At 34.6% G+C, this 22,378-nt stretch overlaps 1 long non-coding RNA gene across 1 annotated transcript in view; it reads left to right on the top strand.

Annotated features, from left to right (window-relative positions):
• Window positions 1-8,239, top strand: part of LOC144375877 (uncharacterized) — a 28,029-nt gene extending 19,790 nt beyond the window's left edge. The window contains exons 2-3 of the long non-coding RNA XR_013435727.1: window positions 593-648; window positions 7,802-8,239. This is a non-coding gene — a long non-coding RNA (uncharacterized LOC144375877). The remainder of the gene's footprint in view (window positions 1-592; window positions 649-7,801) is intronic.
• Window positions 8,240-22,378: the final 14,139 nt, after the last annotated feature.

Genomic DNA, 22,378 nt, shown 5'->3' with positions numbered 1-22,378 from the left:
AAAACTAAAAGGCTGGGGATGTGACTCCCTGGTAAAGCACCCTTGGGTTTGATCCAGAGTACACCCCCCTCACACCAAAAAAAAAAAAAAAAAGAAAAGAAAAGAAAAGAAAAAGAAAAAGAAAAGTATGAAGCATCAAGGGTCAATGTTTTAAAGTCACACAGATCAGGAATATCAGAACAAAAAAAGTAAAAGCATTTTATGACTTTAAATTCCACAAAAATTATCTTGGAAGTATTCTTATGTGCTCCAAAGATGCTAAATGCTCCCCATTGTTATAGGGCTTTGATGATTCACCCTAATCTAAGAAAAATCCTTCTGAAGACCCACAGAAGGAGAAAGAAGGAGGCAGGTCAGGTTACCAAGTGATTCTCCAACTCAGTGTTTTTCAAATGTCAGTAGAAAATAAAAATTGAACAAGTACCTGTTAAACACTTGATTTTTTCAGGCACTGCTCCTGAAGACCCTGGTTTTAAGTATCATGGATGGATCTGGGAACTTACATTGTTGTGCATCATCTTATTACATTCAGGCTACAACAATAATGTAGTATCAAAGTGTGATATCAATAATACATGTTTATTTCTTGCAGTCCTGGAGGCTGGGAAATCCAAGTTCAAGATGCCATGCCAGCAGATCCAGCATCAGGTGAGAGCTTACTTTCCAGTTTGCTGAAAGTCATCCTCTTTCTGTGTCCTTACATGGTAGAGAACAAAGAGAGAGGAAGAGAGCTTTCTCGTGTTTCTTCCAATAATGGCACTGATCCCATCACTGTGGTTCCATTCTCATGACCTAATTCCTTCCCAAAGACCCCACCTCATAATACCAAATCATTAGAGGTTGGGATTTCAATAAATGAATTTTAGGAAGACACAAAAATGTGGTCCATTATCACCATGTAAGCCACTTTTTTCTTTTCGTTAGAGAAGATGAACAAGGATTGATTTTTAACTTATCAATCAAGATTGGTATCATAATTAAATGAAAATATATGTCATTTAAATATATCTAGTACCTTTTTCTTTAATTCAAGGTATGTCCAGGCATCCTTTATACAGATATATATCAATCATTGTTATTTTTTTAATTATCTGATATTAGAGAGATGTTTTGATATGATGTGGTCTATAAGTATCCTCTCCCAATATAGGTCTGAACTTCCTACCCTGTGCTCACAAACCACTTAGATACAGGTATGTGAGCCTAGAGTGCTAAAAATATTTTAGTTGAAATAATCTGAAATAATCAACTTTGCTTTCAGGAAAATAATTTTGTTTATCATCTCAATGTTTAAAATAGCAATTTACCTCCTTTTGAGGGTATTGCTAGCTTTCTGCTTTGATGTTTATTGCCTCAGATCCTTTTTTTAGTAGATGGAATATAAATTCCAGTAGGTAAATTACTGAAAATCTAGGTTGGAAAGCTGTATGGGAAAACCACATGGGCAAGGCATAGGAATCTTTGTTGTTGATCACTGTGTTCACGGATGAGGATTTATGGAGCTGGGATGGAATTGGTTCAATGTATAGGCGATGAGTGAGAACATATGCAAGTTAAATTACAGCATATGTGGATTATAGAAGTTGTCAAAGAAGGAAGTGGTGATAACATAACAATTTAGAAATAATATAAGGAAGCTAGGGGACAGATAAATCATGGTAATATAATTTAGTTAGGTTGGCTTTAGTAACATGAAATAAAAGAAATGAAGTGTGTAACAATATGGGAACAAAAATACAAACAGCTAAACATTGTGCATCACTTATTATGTGTCACAAACTCTTCTAAGAGCTCCACATAACATATCTAAATTAATTTTGGAATAAATTAAAATTAATATTCCTACTTCAAAGATAAAGAAACTGAGACAAAGGAGGCTAACAAATTCAATTAAGTCAAACAGCTTATAAGTGACTGAGGCAATTGGGTCCATAAGTAAATTATATGGGATTTGAAATTCTGCCTTAAATTCTACCCGCCTGTGTACTTGTGTCATGTCTCTGACCCTCAGCCTTGTGCCCTACCATCATCCTTGAGTCTCTTCTTTCCAACATGGCTTATCTGTTCTGATATCTCCAGCCTACTTCAAAGGGGGAATTCAGTCCCATGGAAAGTAGGATGAGATGATGAAAACTGTAAGTCACACAAGTATACCCAAAACAAGGTAGGATGATGATAAATTTCCATCAAACTCATTAAACATAAACAACCAGTCTTTACAAATTCAGAACCAAACAACTCATGTCCTCCATAAATTGTAGTGATTAAATTTAATCAAGGGTAATGACTACATAATCCCTGGAATAGTTCATCTACATTTTTTTGAATGCATTTAAGTCTTGCTGAGGAAGGCTCTCGAATTCCCTAGAGTTTACTGCTCATGCGCTGAATGTTGCTCAAAAATTAAAATAGTCCTGTTTGTGGTTATCACATCCAAGGTCAGAATGCAAATTTTGTCTTACACAGGTATCAAACAACAACATTTTGCAAAGCCTATTTTGCTTTTCTGTTCACCACCCCATTTTGAAAAGGAGTCTAAATATTCTGGATAAGTAAGGCACCCTTTTTACTCTTTACCTATTGCAAAATCTCCCTTACAACCAAAAAGAAATTCTCCATAGAAATAGTTGTAATGGGATTTGAGGTATGATAAGATATGCACAGTTATGTGGAGGAGTAAAGATTGATTGACTCTTTTACTCCATGAAGAGAACAAGGTTATTTATCGATTAGATGTTTTATAGCACTTTCCTCTGAAAGGTTCAACTTATGCACAGATGGGGAAAAGTTTGTCCAAGGGATATAATTTATGGGAGGTGAGGGAAGCAGGTGGGAAAACAGTAAAAAATCATTAGGAAATATACAACTCCCTGAAAGATGGGATATTGGAACTAGCATGTGATGGAAAATACGCTATAAATGGACTTGGAGAAAACCCATGAGGGAAAAAGGGGATCAAGATGCATGCACACACATCCACACACACAAATGAAAAGACTTTAGAAATTATTAACTGAAACATTTTTAATTAAAGTAATAAAAGCACGTGGAGTTTTGTGACTACAAAGTGATAGGGACTAGGATCAGTGTCCAGATCTATAGAGCTCAATAACTCCAGATTTTCATTTTCTCTTCCTCCAAGCCCAGAGAATCTCTTTACAGATGAAAGAGGGATTAGCAGGGGCTTGATCCTTCCCTTGCTTCTGCTTCTCCTGGACACTCTACTCTATCCAAAAGTTTTCTGCCATTCTGAGCCTTCAACTTTGGGAAATAAAACCTTAAGGGCAGTGGCAGAGTGCTTGTCTGGCATGTATGAGGCACTGGGTTCAATCCTCAGCACCACATAAAAATAAATAAAATAAAGGTATTGTGTCCATCTACAACTAAAAATATATTTTAAAAAGCTTACAAAGTATTTTAAATCTATGTCTAGTTTATTTTCTATCATAACTTTCCTGAGGCAATGGTCAGAGACTCCATGATCTTTTTGAGTGGAAAGAGGAGATAGGAAAAGGAGAGAGAGAGCAGGAAATAAAAATAAATAAATAAAATATTCATCCACACACATGCATTACCACAATATAAGGGACAATGAAAGAGAAAATTGTGGGATCCATGCCATAAGCAAAGGAACAAAGGATTGAGCAAGGAAGCCTTATTTGAAGGATTTTTTTTTTTCTTTTCAACAACATACTGGGAGACAAACACCTTAGAAGAGCCACAAATTCTCAAGGGTGTATTAACCCTCATTTCCAAAGAGAGGATAAATCATTTGTGCCCAACATGACACTCAGTGCCTGCTAATATATATTTAAGGCATCATAATGTCTTTCCTCAATTAATTAATTGACTCCCACAATTCATAATGATTCACCATTTTTTGATTTTTGCTATCTGCTCCAGAGATTACGGACTTCATTTGGACCTGTGGCAATTATAGCCTTCATCTTTCTCATAAAATGGGCAAACTACAACCCAATTATCAAAGTTATCAAAAGGCTTAAATTAGAAAATATGCACAAATTTTGTAAACCATAAACATTTACAAATTATGTGAGTTATTGTCATGTGTTATTTTGCAATATATCCTTAATGTGCACCTATAAGGTATCAACTCCTATTTTTAACCCACTCCTCTACCCCTGTAAACTTTTCTAATCCACCTGCAGTTCTTGTGTGTGCTATCTGCTATCATCAGGTGAGTTGTTTCTCCTTGATGCAAGCCTATCATTGCCATCACTTCTCTCTGCCCACATGATAGCTCCATCTCTTTGCTGCTGATTGGTTGCCGTTACAGGTGATAGAGGCTGATGCAGATGGATTCCAGCAGTTCTCATGAGTATTTTATGTGCTTCTGCTGATTTACAGCCAGTTCAGCATTCCTTTAAATGGCCATAAATTGGATTGATGTCATAAATCATATCTAAAGAAAGTGCCTGAGCCCCAGCTCAGGCAGCTATGCTAATGCCTATGAAAATAACAAAGAAACATCCTCATTCAGGCCTGACTCTACCGCATTAAAAGGCCAAATTGTAAGGAGCTGTCAGTTACAGAGAGGGGGGAAAGGTAAAAGGGGGAGAAAGGTCTTTGTAGGGATTATTAATAACATAGCCAGGAGGAAAGTATAGATGTGTGCCACTGAGAATAAACAGGGGGGAGAAGAGGGACCACTGAAAGAGTGATAAAGGAGAGCACTGTGTATGGAAAAGATAAATGCAAATGAAATATACTGTATGGCAATGGATTATATCAGTGGTTGATATATGGGATTGAGTATCACATTGTTGAGCTGGCAGCCATTAATGTGATATAGTGGATATGATATGCCCGGTGACAGCAGACCTGGTGCAGGGAAAATAAAGAGCATGCTGCAGTCTTTGAAAACAAAGGTTCAAAGAAAAGACAGGGAACCATAGTACTACAGGTTTATGAAACTAAAATTGTGTGAGATAATTATGGATTCTTACAGGGTTCATTATTCTTTATCAGCTCTGCAATCTCATAAGTAAGGAAAGAGCTCTTTAAGGGAAATACCCATTCTGCTCTCCAGGGGTATTAGAAGTGGAGCTTCCCTATTTCATCAAGGATAGCAAAAGTGACCCAAATATTTTCTATGGTGAATGCACTTTGCTTTGATATTTTAGCCAGAAAGAGTGACATCCCCCGAAATCCTCAACAGAGATGTTTCAAGCCAGAATTCATGTTTAGGATCATGCTGAATTTAATTTACTTACAGGAATTATTTGCTACTCTGGTTAACTCTTTAATGCCTCTATAAGACCTTCAATGAGAACCTACTATGTGCCAACACTAGTACTAGAGTTTCAGAAATTGATGTTAGGAAGTCTTTGAAATATTTACCTATTTATTTGGTATCTATTCCTTAATCTTTGCATATGGATGGTTTGTCCATATGCTGTAGCTGGGCTGTTTACAGAAAGTCACAAGACACAATATTTGGTCAGATCTCTCAAACCACTCTTAATCAGTTCCCAGTCCATGCTGATTGTCATTCTGTTGTCTCTCATATCTTCATTCTGTGCTCTGGTGCATAGCACTTGTACCAACACTGAGGTTTACAAAATTGGTGTGGCTTCTCTTATGACTTATTGAACCTTAATTTTCCACTCAACTTTTGGTTTACCTCTTGCATCTCCTATAGCTGGAGACTTGTGTGAGAGTTCTCACTTGAGCTCTCCACACACCTCTTCTCATTACCATCACACACAGCCCCAATGCCAGCATCCCACGGGCCACCCCTTTTTCTTATATGCCCTTGTCTCTGCACTTAGAATTCTCCCTCTAAGAATCTTATCCTCTCCCCCAAGAATTTAATTACCAACCCCCCAAATAATTACAAAATTTTCTGGATCCTCCATCTCCTTTCCTCTCCTTCTGAATTCCAGTCCTAAGGACCTTTATGAACCACCAATTGACCAGGCCTTATTCCATATGGGGCTTAAGGGGGGAAGCCTACTTTTCCTAATGTACCTTCTGTCTCTGTTAGAGTATGATCCTCTTTCCACATAGCTTAGTCATCCTGAATTTCTTTTTCTCTCTAATCAGTCTCCTTACATAGTTAGTTAGAAAAGATCTCCCAATCCTGGGAACTGACTTTGAAATCTCCTAATTTGATGTTCTAACTATCACTGCCTGAGTTCAAGCCCTGGTACTTGTAATGCTCTAGTTGTGGGAGGTCCACCAAAGGCCCATATGTTCAAGTTTTGGTCTGCAAACTGTGGCACTATTGGGAGGTTGTAGAGCCTGTAAGATATGGAACCCAGTGGGAGTATTTTGATCACTTGGAGCATGGTTTCAAAGGGGATTGTGTGTTCTCCCCTATCCACTTGCTCTCTCTTTCCCAGGTCAGTTGTTTGCTCCATTACATGTTCCCCATCATTATATGGTACCTCATACCTCACCATAGGCTCAAAAGCATAAGACCAATCAAACCACATGGACTGGAACCTCCAAAACTATGAACCAATATAAACCTTTTCTCTTATAAGTTCATTTTCTCAGGTATTTGTTACAGCAGCAGAAGTGAACTAACATAGTACTAATCTTCCCATTTCTATTTTTTACCATTCCAATCTATCCCATTCTACTTATAACTAATTGAAACTTATTCTAAAATGTGTACCTGATGATGTCACCCCTTTACTTGAAAACTTCTCATTTATCACACTATGAACCATAAAATAAATTAACACTTATAAGTGTTAATTTATTTGAAACTGATTGAGTTACTTACCAGGCATTTTATATGGCTCCTAAATACTTTGTAACCACATTTTAAAATACACACCCTTAACACAACTTATTTTGGTTTCACCAATCAGGAATACTTATAAGTCCCTGAACATACTTTACAATATTGACCAGGTCAGTGAAGGCAGCCAACAAAAGAGGCAGGCTTCCCAGAGTGATTCCAGACAAATCTGTTCTCCAGATCTGCAACCACACATACGTTCCATAGGATTCTGAATTTGACCTAGGCTCTGTTGAGGAAGAGGCACACTTTTACCACGACACTTTGTCACTCTTTTGCACTGGCAACCTCAAAGTTATCAATAAGGACAGCTCAGACATTGATTGGATTGGGAAGTTCCAAATTTCAATAGTTCTCAACACATCTACACAAGAATCATTGTAGAACTTCTTAAAATTTAGATTGCCATGTCACCGAGTAAATGTGATTTGAGACCTGAATGGAGCCCAAGAAACTGTGCTTTAAACACACTCCCCAGAAAAAACTGAGGCTCCATCAAGTATAGAAACAGTTTGAATGAGCTGGGTCACAGCACCAGCTTAATTAACTGCCTTTCCCACTGGAGCTGAGGAATTCAGAACAACAGAAAAAAGTTGCAGGGTGGGCGGGGGGGGGGGGTAGAAGTGGTATGATGAGGGATGAGGAAGACAGTCGAAGCCACCCCAGCTCTTTTCAGACCTCAGAGATAAAAGAATTTTATTTTGAGGCTGTGAAATAAAAGCCTTTCCCATCTGGCTTCATGATATGGAAACACTGTTAATGAGACATCTGTAAATGTGCCACAGAGTCATGGTCCTTAAATTCTAAAACTTAAGCACCAGGCTTCTGTGTGTTCTGTCTTACACAAATGCTGGGGTCACTAAGGTGGGCACCTGACATTTCCAGAGGATCATACTTACATTTCTCACAAATTAAGCTAATGTTGTTTAAAATCGATACAAATCTCACTTTATATTCTGTTTCCTTGCTTTATAAATAGTATCAGTTCTAACCGTTTATATAACCTTGATGTTTGTTCTAACTTGGCAGCTGGTTAAACTGGCAGCAGAGCTCACCATCCCAGTGGTTCTTAATGACAGTGACACTGCCGCCATGTGCCCAGTCTACCTAGAAGACCTGGAGGAACATCCTGCTTAGGCGGTTTTCAGTACTGACCATGAACTCGTATTTCATATTGTTTCAACTAGTTTTCGGGGTAAACTCCCTGCCTTGAGTGTCATTGTGCTGGATGCCACTGAAAGCTCTCCAGCTATGTTGGTTTTTAACACAGAGAAGTCAACTTTTCTGTAATTGACTTAACCTTTGTGATCCTGTCATTTGTTAATGACTAGCTTTCTTTCATCAAGATCTTTCTGAACTTCCGTTTCTTTATTGGTAAAATAGTAAACACTCTTTTGCTTCTGTATCTTGCCAGTAAAGGCCAGAAAAACAAGTAGTGTGTGTATGTGAGTGAGTGAGTGAGTGAGTGAGTGAGTAGGTAAGAAGGTGAGGGAGAGAAGGAGGCAGGGAGGGAGAAGGTGAATGAGGTCAATGAGGGACCTGCCAGTGAGTTATCAGTGGGCACAGCGGACATGACCTTGGTGTGAGGAAGAGGGGAGTGAGTCCATAAGACATATTACACAGCTCTCACAAGAAGGGGAGGAGTAAATCGAGAGGAGGCCTCAGAGAACACAGCATGCCAGCCTCACAAAGCTGGAAAAGGGGCAAAACCTACAAAAACAATAGCAGAAAGAAGACTGGTGGGAGCAGAGTATATTAAGACCAGAGTTTTTCTTTTCTCTCAATTCAGAACCACCATCAGTGTCAGTTAAGTGGAGACTGTAAATGAGGATAGAGAAATGAAGAAAAGAAAATCAAAACAACTAAAGATATTCGGTAAGGAAATAAGGGGAAATAAGTTGGAAAAGTGAAGTACAAAAGAAGAAACAAGAATGTGACCACTTATATTAGACAAAGGTGCTAAAAGCATGCACTGGAGAAAAGATAGCATCTTCAACAAATGGTGCTGCGAAAACTGGAAATCCATGCAACAAAATGAAATTGAATCCCTATCTCTCACCATGCACAAAAGTTAACTCAAAATGGATCAAGGATCTAGGAATTAAACCAGAAACTCTGCGTCTAATAGAAGAAAAAGTAGGCCCTAATGTCCATCATGTGGGGTTAGGCCCCAATTTCCTTAATAAGACACCTATAGCACAAGAATTAAAACCAAAAATCAACAAATGGGATGAATTCAAACTAAATAGTTTTTTTTTTTTTTTCTCAGCAAGAGAAATAATATGTGAGGTAAATAGGGAGCCTACATCCTGGGAACAAATTTTTACCCCTCACATATCAGATAGAGCTCTAATCTCTAGGGTATACAAAGAACTCAAAAAGCTATACACCAAAAAAAAAAACAAACAAACAAACAAATAACCCAATCAACAAATGGGCCTAGGAAACTTTTGTTGTTTTTCTTGACCATTCAAGCAATGAAAAGTAAACAATAGGGGAGAAAAATTCCTTTGCTTTTAAGAATTGGAAATATTTTTTTTTAAAGAGAGAGTGAGAGAGGAGGAGAGAGAATTTTTTTAATATTTATTTTTTTTTCTTTGTTTTTTTTTTTGTATGTGGTGCTGAGGATCGAACCCGGGCCGCATGCATGCCAGAGGAGCACGCTACCGCTTGAGCCACATCCCCAGCCCAAGAATTGGAAATATTCCTTAAAACACACACACACACACACACACATTTTTGCTAGTATGTGTCGAGGATCTCTGGACAGCACTGCTGCTCATACATTGTGATGGTGAGCTCTGCTCCCAGTTTAACTGGCCACCAAGTTAGAATAAAAATGGCCCTTATAAACCTCACTTCCCTGGACTATTATACAAGCCACCTACCTGAAATGAACTGCCTCCACTCTCAGCTGCCATTGATTTACATAATAAATATTACTAAAAACCTATTGTATGTGTGGATTTTTCTTGATACTGAAGACATAGTAATAAAACAAACAAGGTCACTACTTTCACTAAACCTACATTCTAGGGGACTGAATTTTTTTTTTTAAGACAAAAATCTGGTTATGACTTTCCCTATCCAAAATCTTTTGAAAGCCCCTAATGCCTGCCTACTAAACTAAACTCCTCATCCTGATCCCCAACACCTCAACTCAACATCCAGATTTTTCCCTGATTTTGTTCCTTAATATCATTCACTTCTCAGAAGCAATACCCACATTCCCCAAATTCTGCTACACCACAATCACTTGTGAGTACTCTTATACAGCTCAGAATATTATCCTCACTTACTTTTTGTCTTATGGAAACCTATACTTATCTATCAAGTTTCAACTCAATGTCATTTAATTTCTACAGTTTTCCCTCAGCCTTGAAAGCAGAATTAATCACTCTCTTATCTGTGAGCCTGAAGCAGTTTATAAAAACCTCTGTCTTAGTGTATGTCACACCACAGTTTGGTTAATATGCATATGGCTCTTTCTCTCCACTTAGTCTATGCGTTACTCAAAGGCAGCCACTATATCTTATTCATTCCTGTGTTACCTATACCAAGAATATCCAAATTGCTCAACAAATATTGTTGAAATTCTTTAGAAATTTAAAGACAGCAACATGTTTAAAACATAACAGTTTTGTAAAATTCTTTGCTAAATGACTGGTAAGAATAGTAGAGGATAGGGATCAAATATTTGTTGCAATAGTTTTCATTTGAGGGTGAAATAAATCTAAAATTTGCTGAATGTAATAAAAATAACAGAAAAGACCAAAAGAGAAATGTGAAAAGAATATTCATTGCATTTTCATCAAACATAAATATCTGTGTTATGAAAGAAAGAAATTCTTTTCTGTGTCCATCAGACCACACCTTATGGTGGAGTCATGCAGTATCTAACATATGCAGGACATTATACAGGAACATGAATCTACAAGAACATGAATCTGCATGTCCCTTGTATGGATGGGTGAGAAAAATAAATAAGGATGCTAAGGGAATAATACAAGGTCAGTCATGTAGTCCATCCAACAAGTGAAAAGGGACAACTATAAAGACACAGCATGGAGCTGTGTTTTCCAGTTTTCATCCTAGGTAATGGACAGAGCACATAATTTTACCTCTTTTCCTTGAAAAATCCCACCAAATAAGAAAAAAGGAAAGCATACAAAAGAAAAGAAAAATCCAATGCTGTAAAGGAGGAATGCAAACAATTGTTAGATTTGTTGTATCTTTTTGAAAGATACAACATGATTTGAATCTTGAAGTTAGAGAAAACAGACCCAGGAGAGAATAGAAACTGAGATATATGTCATTCTTCCTAGGCCCTGAGGAACTCCACCATCTGTAGGCTTTTACTTCACTAATCTTGTCTTGGCCACAGCATTGGATCCCCAGATCTAAATAAAATATTCATTTTTTATAGTGGATGAAGAGGATAGAATCTAGCAAGAGAAGCAAAGCAAAGCTCAAAATAAATTTGAGAGTCCTACATAGATATACTACTAAAAAATAGTGCTAAAAACACAAAAAGTGAAAAATAAATACATACTATTGTTTGTATATCTTTGATGTTTGTATAAGTGAATTTATATTGTATCCATCCACGATTTGACTTTTCCACTCAGTTTTTGTTCTAAATGTTCATTGTGATAATGAATCTTTCAGACCAATAAACTGTCATTAATTTACTAGATCTCAAATCTTGGTCAATGTATCTGCCTCTGAAACATCTTAAATTTTTTGAACTAATAGAATAAAATATGAAGAGAGGTGGGAGAGAAAAGGAAGGAGAAGGGGATTTGCACAGAAGATGGAAGGAGACCCTCATTGTTATACAGAATACAGTATGATGCTGTGAGGAGAAAAAAAAAAGAAGTGTGTCACATTAGATTGGGGAGAGAGATATGATGGGAGGGGAGGGGAGGGGAAGAGGGGATAGAAAGGGCAGCAGAATAAAACAGACATTATTATTGCTGTATATATATATAGGTGACTGTATGAACAATGTGATTCTGCAAACTGTACAATCAGAAAAATGAGAAATTATACTCATTTGATTCAAATGTATGAATTGTCAAGATCATTGAACTGTCATGTGTAACTAATAAAAAATAAATAAATATATATATATATATATATATATATATATATATATATATATATATATATTGGGATAAAGGCTGCTGAAAAATGTTTACAACAGTGCCTCACTCATGGTTAATAGTCAATAAAGATTACCTATTATTATTATTTTACCATTACTATCAATCAATCATTTATATGAATATACAACAATTTATTATCTATTCTTCTTCTGATAAATTTCTGTGATAGCCAATATTTTTCTTATAAAAAATATTATAATGGACATATTTGTACATGTTTTCTTATGAATATTATATGTTTGTCATTGAGTTAGATTGAAAAATATGATAGCAAAACTTAAAGTGGATCAAAGACATAAAATTATACCAGAAATCCTGCATATACTAGAAAAAGATGTAGGCCTAACACCCTAATATTTTGATTCAGGAACTGACTTCCTTAACAATTCTCCTGATGTGCAAGAAGTAAAATCAATAGATGGGATGGCATAAAACTAAAAAGCTTCTTCATAATAAAGAAAATAATCAAGAACAAGAAGAGAGAGTCTACAAAATGGGAGAAAATCTTTGCCGTGAACCTCAGATAGGATGTTAATTTCCAGGAAATATAAAGAACTAAAATAACACCAAAAAAATAATAATACCCCACTCAATAAATAAATGGTCAAAGGAATTGAACAGGCAATTCATAGAAGAAGAAATATGAATGGTCAACAAATATATGTCATCACTAGCAATTAGAAAAATGCAAATGAAACTACCCTGAGATTTCATCTCACTCCAGTCAGAATGGTAATTACCAAGAATACAGGCAACAATAAATGTTGGCAAGGATGTGAGGAAAAGGGAACGTTCACACATTGTTGGTGGGACTGCAAATTGGTGCAACCACTCTGGAAAGCACTATGGAAATTCTTCAAAATCTAGGAATGGAACCAGCATTTGACCCAGCAATCCCACCCTTTTGGTATATATCCTTTTCAAGGATGTTTGTATAGCCATGTCAATATATGTAGCAGCTCAATTCATAAAACTAAGCTATGTAATCAACCTAGGTGCCCTTCAACAGATGAATGGATAAAGAAAATGTGGGATATATACACAATAGAGTATTACTCACCATTAAGAAGAATGACTTTATAATATTTGCCAGTAAATGGAGACTACTGTGCTCATTGAAAAAAGCCAGTCCCAAAAAAGCCAAAGGTAGAATGTTTTCATTGATATGCATAAGCTTATCCACAACAAGGGAGGAGAGGGGAAGAATAGGTATTCAGTAGGTTAGACAAAGGAAGATGAAGGGAAGGGAGGGAGGATAGGAAAAGAAAAGAGAGCAGAATAAATCCAAAGTCATTTTCCTATGTATATGAATATACCTAGTGAATCCCACTATCATGTACATCCACAAGAATTGGGTCCTAATTAGAACAAGATGTATTACATGCTCATATAATTTTACCAAAATAAATTCTACTGTCATATATAACTAAAAAGAACCAATAAAAAAAGAAAAATGTGATAGATCATTATAGTCATGATTCTCAACAAATTCTCCCTTTATCCATGCATATTGTCTCCTCCCATATGTAGAAGCTAACCCACAATAAGGGAAGAGAGGGGAAAAATAGACATTCAGAAGGTTAGACAAAGGAGAATGAAGGGAAGGGAGGGAGGACAGGAAAAGGAAAGAGATCCAAATCCTCCCATGTTGGTTTGTCTTATCCATGTGACCTCTTTGCCAATAGGATGTTGCTGCCAAATAATTCTCTATTTGTCTCGCACATTTTTGCACATCTTACAATTAAGGCACCAACTGGCTTTTTGTTCCAGCCCATCTTTTCAAGGATGTTTGTATAGCAAATTTCCTTAGAAGATAAAGATGGCGTCTACCTGCTGAACAAAGGACAAATTTGCTTAATATACTATTTCATATGAGTGATGTCTTTCTTTGGCTCAAAACTCGTGCTTTCTTGCAGCTTATATTAAAAGATTCAGGTTCTATGAACTTGAACTCTTCAGCCATCTTTTGAAACACACTCATGCTGTATACAGGAATGCTATTGATTTTTGCCTATTGATTAATTTCTAGCAGCTTTACTGAAATATCTAATTCCTCCTAAAAGACTGAAATAGATCCTCCTTGGATGGTCTATGCACTTACTCACATTGTATGTGAATAATAAGAATTAAATTCTTTCTTTTGAAACCTTTTCTTTCCTATGTGTTTACTTGCCTCAAAACAGACTAGGTCTTGTAATACTGTGTTAATAAGAAAAGTAATATCAATCATCTTTATGTTTTGTTTTGTTTTTTACTTTATTAGAAACACTTCTGCATTTTGTGTTGCATGTATTCCCTGTAGGGTGTTGATAGAGACTTTTCATAAAGGTAAGAAAATTTCCTCCAATTCTTTTGTCTTAAATGTTATAATACAAATGAGTCTTAAATGAGGTTGAATGCTTTTCTCTTAATCTACTGATGAAATATTTTTTCTCTTTTAATCAGTGCTCGCCTGTGAAACTCATATTTTTTTAGAAAAATACTCTTTGGTACTCTCTCACACAATTTTGCTGAGTTACCTGATACATTGGAAACAATTATCTACCTAACTTTTGTTTGTAAAAGTGAATATAAGAAAGGTGATAATTTCAGTGAAAGTTTCACAAATTGTGTTAGTCTCTGGCCAAATTGTTAATACACTTTGACAAATGAATAATGATAATGAGTTTATTAAAGATTCCTATTACTTTTTAAATTAGTAAGTTTTACTCTTTGGAGAATTGTCCATGTTATCTGTGCTTCAAATATTATTATTAAAGAATATGCATCATTTTCTTATGACTTTTAATCCCTCTAATTATCCGTAACTATCTTTCAAATCTTACTATTGTAGTAGTTTCTCTGTTTTTTCACCTTTATTGCCAATTGCCAGATGACTATTTATTTCATCTGTCTTTTAATATAGCCATACTTTAATTTTAGTTGATTGGTTTTTAGCTGATTTTTTTGGTGTGTGGGGAGGTAATGTTTCAACAATGATTTGGCAATAGTCAAACAATTCTGGCTCATTTCTATTTGAGTGTGTGTGTGTGTGTGTGTGTGTGTGTGTGTGTGTGTGTGTGTGATGCTTGCTTGGATTTTGTTATTATATTTTATAGATTTATTGAGGTATACTTGGCACAAAATAAACATATCTTAAATTTATAATTTGATGTGTTTTGACATATGCTTACATCAGTGAAATGGTCAGCATAATCTAGATATTAAGCATTTCTGTTATCCTAAAAGGGTCCTTATGCCCTATTATAATGCATTCATCACTGCCTCTCTGAATTGCATGATCTTTCAGACAACTACTGGTTTGTACCCCAACATTACAGATATTTTTCTAAAATTTTATATAAGCAAAAATTGAGTCTTTACACTTTGACCTACCTTATTTCACAAGTATATTTCTTCTGCAATGCATCTATGGTGACACGTTTGTCAATAGTTGGTTCTTGTGAGAACCAAGTATTATTTTTATTATACAGTTTATATACCTCACTTTGTTCATCAATTCAACATTGCAGGTTTTTAGCTTGCCTCTATTTTCTGTGCATTACAATAAAGCTGCCATACAGATTTGGGTATGTAAGTTTTTCTCTTGGTGAAGTACTTAGGAATGGAATGGCTATTTCATAAGGTAGCTCTATATTTAAAATTTTTAAGAAAATAAAAACTGTTTTCCAAAGTAGTTTTACTATTTTACATTTCCATGGTTTATGAGAATTGTTAAAATTCCTTACAACACCTGGTAGGAGCTTTTTAAGTTAATCTGTATATTATGTAGATTTACATTATTGTGGTTTTAATTTGCATAGCCCCATGACCAGTGATGTTAAGCATTTTTTCTTGTATTTATATTCTATCCATATCTTTTCTTAAGAATTTTTATCTTACACTTAGATCTATGATCCACATTAAATATTGGCATTTACTATAAAGTCAAGTTTCTTCTTCTTTCATTTATATATATAATACCATTTCTTGAAAGATTGCCTTTTTCCATTAAAATATCTTAGTGCAATTATCAAAAGCAAATAGCTATATATGTGAGAATCTATTTTGTGGCTCTCTGTTCTGCTCCAGGGACCTAAATATGTCTTTATGCCTAATCTGTGATGTCTAGATAACTGTATCACCACATTGTTTTGAATAACCTACTGCAATTCTTTCAAATTTGTTTTTAATATTTTAATATTTTATATCCTTGGCTTTTCCACAGAGCTTTTAGTATAAGCTTTTCAATTTCTACAAAATAAAATAGTTTCTAAGATTTTTAATGAGTTTACATTGAATATATAAATCAAGTTGGAGAAAATTGATGTTTTGACAATATTAATTGTTTCAAACCATGATCATGATATATTTATGAAAGTAAAACATTTTACTTTTTCTTAGCAACATTCTATAATTTTCAGTTTATGGATTTTACCTGTATTTTGTTAAAGTAATTTCTACTTCATATTTTATGCTAATTTAAATAGTAATCTTAAAATTTTATTTATATCATTTATTGCTAGTATAGAGAGAGACATTGTTTATATTATGACCTATGTCTTGCACATTATTAATTCTAGAAATCATTCATTTTCTATGATGTTTTACGTGGAATATTATGTTTACTGCAGAGTTTTACATTCTAGTATAAAATCTGAATTTATTTTACTTCTTACCAACATGGCTTCAACCACTAACACACCCTCTAATACAATGTTTATACTAAATATTACTATTGATATGGTTGGGGTTGAACCTTTCATCTTCCTATTGTACTATCTAGTCTATTTTGTTTTCTGGATTATCTTTGAATTGTCTTTTATGTTTCAATTTTATTTCTTTCATTGGTTTATTAGATATGTTACTTTTTGGTGATTGCATTAAGATTTAACCTGTACACATCTACTTTTATGTCAAACTATGCCACTTTACCTTCAATTAAATAACTTTAAAACAAAATTTCATTTTACTTTTTCTGAACTTTGTACTACTATTGTTATATAGTTTACTTTTACAGATGCTAAAAACCCACAATACATTTTTATTGTTTTTGTAATAGATCAGTCATATTTTAAAGGAATTTATAAAGAAGAAAGCATATCATATTAACGTACCATTTCTGCTTTTCATTCTTTGGGGTATACCCACATTTATGTCTGGCATTATTTTTCCCTCACTAAGAGTTCTCTGACATTTACCATACTTATGATAGTGAATAATATATTATTAGTCCACTAATGGTGATAACTCTCAGTTTCTCAAAACCTAGAAATTTTTAATCTGTGTTTTTGAAAGATAATTTTATGAGGTATGAGGTAGATAATTCCAACTTGCCACATTTTTCTGTATTTGGAAGGTATCCCTCCATTCTTTTCTTCCTTATAGTGTTTCTGAGTAGTCTGATATCATTATTAATTTATTTTTTCCCAACTCTGGCTTTTTTGAAAATTTTCTGTATCAGTTTAAGACAACTTTATCATGATGTCCTTTAGTGTAGATTGTTTCTAATTATGGTTCATTGAGCTTCTTTGATCTGGGTCTCTAGAGTTTTAGCTAATTCAGAAAAATTTGGCCGCTATTTTGTCAACCATCTTTATCATTTCCTTCTTTTCTATATTTTTGGAATTCTTTATGCTGCTATAACAAAACTCTTGTGAAAAAATAAAGGAGGAAAGTGTTATTTGGGCCCATCATTTCAGGTTTTAGGCCATGATCACTTGCTCCCACAATTATGGGGCTGTGATGAGGCAGAACATCATGGCAGAGAGCTTGTGGAAGAACAGAGCTACTCATCTCATGGCAGCCAGAAACCAGAGAAAGAGAGAAAGCAAGAGGCCAAAGACAAGATATCCCAGACATGCTCCCAGTGACTTATTTTCTTCCACTAGCCCCCAACTCCTAAAGTTTGCACCACCTCCAGCATTATGGGCTGGCAACCCAGCCTCTCTTTAGCACATGGCCTTTCAATGACACATCCAATCCAAACCATAACAAACACATATTATATGAACCAGTCAGTATTAACTATGGTTTCCCACAGTTCACTGTCATACTACCCTTTTGTGCTATATTTTCAGGATCACTGATATTTTCTTCTACAGTGTCTAATCTGCCATTAAATCCATTGAGTGTGTTGATTTTGTTTGTTTGTTTTATTCCTGTTAGCTTGATTTGAGTCCTTTTAATATCTTCTATCTATTTAATAAGTCCATGCTTTCTTCTTCATTTTGAGCATATGGTATATATTTGCAATCTGCATTGAATGTTTTTGTATGCTATTTATGCTACGTTTGTTATTTCTAGTTCTACTGCTGTTTGTATTGTCAACTCGTCATATATTTTTCTACTTTTTTTCATGCCCGATAATTTTTCATCTGATGTCAGACTTTGTTAGTTTTACAATCTGAATACTGACTTCTTTTTTCAGTAAAAATGCTTTTGGAACTTTGTTCTGTTTTACAGTAAAATTTCTTGAAAACAATTTGATCCTCTGGAGTCCTGTTTTGAAGATTTGTTGGTTGAGTCCAGACAGGCCGTCTACTAGACTGACAGTGGGAAGTCTGACAAGTAAGAAAAACAACTATTTCTGACCACATGTGATGATTGGTTCACATGCTTCCTTTCTAACAGGACTTTCCCCAACCTTATCAGTTTTCTCACCTTCATGAACCAATTAGTATTAAGCTGATCTTTGCAGATCTTTGTAGCCCTCTTTCACCACACAATTTCCTTCCTTCCTTCCTTCCTTCCTTCCTTCCTTCCTTCCTTCCTTTCCTTTCCTTTCCTTTCCTTTCCTTTCCTTTCCTTTCCTTTCCTTTCCTTTCCTTTCCTTTCCTTTCCTTCCCTGCTTTCTTTTTATCTCTCTTTCCCTCTTATTCTTTTCTGTGAATGTTTAGCACTTTGTACTTGCAATATCCAAATCCCATCCACCACTGGGGTCAAATTTACTTCCCTTTCCCTGCACTGCACCCTGGAATGTCTCTTTAAGCATTAAGTTAAGGCAGTGTACAGGTCATTTATTTATATGCATATTTTTTCATATTTCCCTGTTTGAATCTGTCTGTAGTTCAAGTTTTAAAATTCATTATTTCACATATTTTATTTAGTTTTATAATTATTTAAGGTGAGAAATTAAATCCAGTTTATATTCTATGTCCTGAAGCAGAAGGCTCAAGTTTTTTTTTATTTCCTTTTGTAATTACTTTTCTGTCAAATGGGTTTAAAACTATGCATTTACTCTAAAGTGAAGCTTAATCCTGCATGTGTGTTGTTCACTGCTAAATATTTTGTGATTTTTATTAGAATTTATTGTTTAATTCATAAATTATTTAAAAGCATGCCTTTAGGTTTCAAACATCAGATTTTATTGACTAACTTTGGCTACGATTTATAATTATAATGCTTTATTTCTAAATGGAATATGGTTTGCATGATTTTGTGTATTTTTCAGTTAATAAAACTTTCTTTATAGCCTATTAAATGGTGAATCTTACATGTTCTTTAAACTATTTATCCACTACTTATCATATGCAGGTTCATATAAAAATTGATTGTATTTAACTTGTTAATTGTTAAAACTTCCTGTATCTTCACTAATTTTCTCTTCATGATGCATCATTATTCTTAGGAAAACATGTTAAATGTTAATTATAACAAATTTATCAATCTTTCTTTGAATTCTTTGTTTTCTTCATATGTTTCAAATTTATAATTGTAGAGATATGGAATTTGTGATTTATGTATTCTGACAAATTATTCCATTTGTCAATAACATAATTATTTTGTCAGCATATGTAACTTCTTGACATGAATAAATCTAAATATCTCTTTAAATAGAGCATTTTTACATATAAACTGATGTTTAAACATGAAGACACCAATCATAGTGCATTTTCACTTAGTTTTATTTTGTTGTAGAAAGAGAAGTATAAATTCATAAATAAGATTACAATAAATTGCATATGAGAATAAAATCTAATTATGGCTATTAAAGTGCTTTTATAAGGATAAAATTACTCTATCAATACTAGATTTTCTAGATATCATTGGTTCTAAATGTATTCCTCTTTTTTAATTCTCAAAATCATAAATCCACTTGTTATGGTTTAGATGTGAGGTGTCCACCAAAAGCTCACGTGTGAGACAACGCAAGAAAATTCAGAGAAGAAATGATTGGATTACAAAAGCCTTAACACAATCAGTGGATTAATCCCCCGATGGGATTAATTGAGAGGTACCTGAAAGCAGGTGAGGTGTGGCTTGGGGAGGTGGAACATTGTGGGGCACCACTTTGGGGTATATATTTGTATATGGAGAGTGGATATCTCTCTCTCTGCTGCCTGATCATCATGTAAGCTGATTTCCTCTGCCACACTCTTCCTCCATGATGTTCTGCCTCATCTCCAGCACCGAGGAATGGAGTCAGCGTTCTACAGACTAAGACCTCTGAAACTGTAAGTCCTCAATTAAACTTTTCCTCCTCTATAATATTGTTCTGGTCAGATTTTTTTTAGTCACAGCAGCAAAAAAGCTGACTAAACCATCACTCCTTATTGGTAATAATAATAAAAACTGGGAACAGATGGGGTAATTTATATGCTAAAATAATTTTTTAAATCTTTTTCAAAAACTAAAAATTCTAGATAACTGCATAAGTTCCTGGGATAAGATATTAAGAGCTAAATTAAAGAGGATTGATTGGAGACACTCAATTTCTTAATATGTATCTCTTTAATCTTTGTGAGGAACTATTTAATTAGGTGTTCGTGTCATTATTAGTGACTAATTATTAATGTCATTATGAATCACCTGTTCATATATTTTGTCTATTTTAATCCAAGTGTTCATCTATTTTGTTCTAATTGTTAAAATTTTAATATACTAATATGAAATATTATGTGTATTCTTTCATTAGAAAAATTTTATTTAATATTGATAATAACTATGTATATATCAATTTTTATTTTTATGCAAAATAGAGATGTGACTATGATTTTTTTTACTGTAGTATTTCCCTGCACTTTATTTTCTTCTAGGCATGTTATGGCCATCTTCCTTTTTGTTTTAATTTTTTAATCATTTAGAATGCGTTATTTCCCCCAGTACATCTTACTTTCCACACTGACTTCTTGTGAACTACACCATATTGTGTATACAAATGTAGTTGGATCTATCTACTTTTTTTTTCAAGTACTGCTCATCAGTCAGTACTTATGCATACCAAACTACTTATTTTAATGACTTTGGTGTTCTAATAACATCTCAGTATTAACCAGTACAAACCACTTCTCATTATTCTTTTATTTTCAGTATTTTTAGGATATTCTAATCATTAAGTTTTCAAGATGACCTTTAGAAACATTTTCAAACTGTTCAAAAACTTTCATTGATATTTTGACTATAATTTGACCCTATTTTAAATTGTTACATATAAAAGATTAATATTTTTAGTATTAAGTCTTGATATAGTGTCCTCTATATACTCATTAATTTTTTCACACTAATATTAAAATTTTTATTAGATTTATTTGTACATATTTTATATGTATATGTTGCTTATTAGTAATGTTTGCTACTCAAGTCAGGAGACTTGTAACTATTAATAATTACTCTAGGATAAGAGGCATAAAGTGAATCCTATAGTTATTATCAATATTTAATTTTTTTAAATTTTCTAACAGGTTAGCACAATTAAATAAGGGCAAAAACCATTTCTTTTCTTATTTCCCTTTGGTACTTGCCTTAATTTGAAAAGCATATCTCACACAAAGTCATGCTTCTTCATAAGTGTAGTTCACAGCTAATGACTGACCAGCCCAGAGGAATGAGTGTTTGACTTCCTTGCTCAAACCCAGGGCAAACTGAAGGGTCAGCTCAGTATGAAATTCTATGTATGAAATCTTCATAGAGCCTAATGCATTGGTGCACACGTGTAATTCCAGCGACTCAGGAGGCTGAGGCAGGAAAATTGCGAGTTCAAGCCAGTCTCAGCAACTCGGTGAAGTCCTAAGCAACTCAGTGAGACCCTGTATCTAAATAAAATACAAAAAAGGGTGTGTCTCAGTGGTTAAGTATCCATGGTTTCAATCCCTCATAGAAAAGGAAGGAAGGAAGGAAGGAAGGAAGGAAGGAAGGAAGGAAGGAAGGAAGGAAGGAAGGAAGGAAGGAAGGAAGGAAGGAAGGAAGGAAGGAAAGAGGAATCCTCATAAAAATACCTGAGTTGTCCTCATAGAACCATCTGAGTTTTCTGTTAGACATTTAAGTTAAGCTTTTCTCTTTCTCCTGTTGTGCTTCCAACCCTTACCTTTCACAAATATTACTTGTTACACACACACACACACACACACACACACACACACACACTCCTAAAAACCTTTGTGTGCTAATCTGCCTGTCAGAATGGTCTTCCTTGGAAGTCCCTCCTGTTACAATTGGTGTCAGGAGTGGTCCAAGAAAG

This window comes from Ictidomys tridecemlineatus, chromosome 3, assembly GCF_052094955.1.
Source record: "Ictidomys tridecemlineatus isolate mIctTri1 chromosome 3, mIctTri1.hap1, whole genome shotgun sequence".
Classification (NCBI taxonomy): Eukaryota; Metazoa; Chordata; class Mammalia; order Rodentia; family Sciuridae; genus Ictidomys; species Ictidomys tridecemlineatus.
The sequence above is the reverse complement of the archived record's forward strand: the minus strand, read 5'-3'. Positions and strand labels throughout refer to the sequence as shown.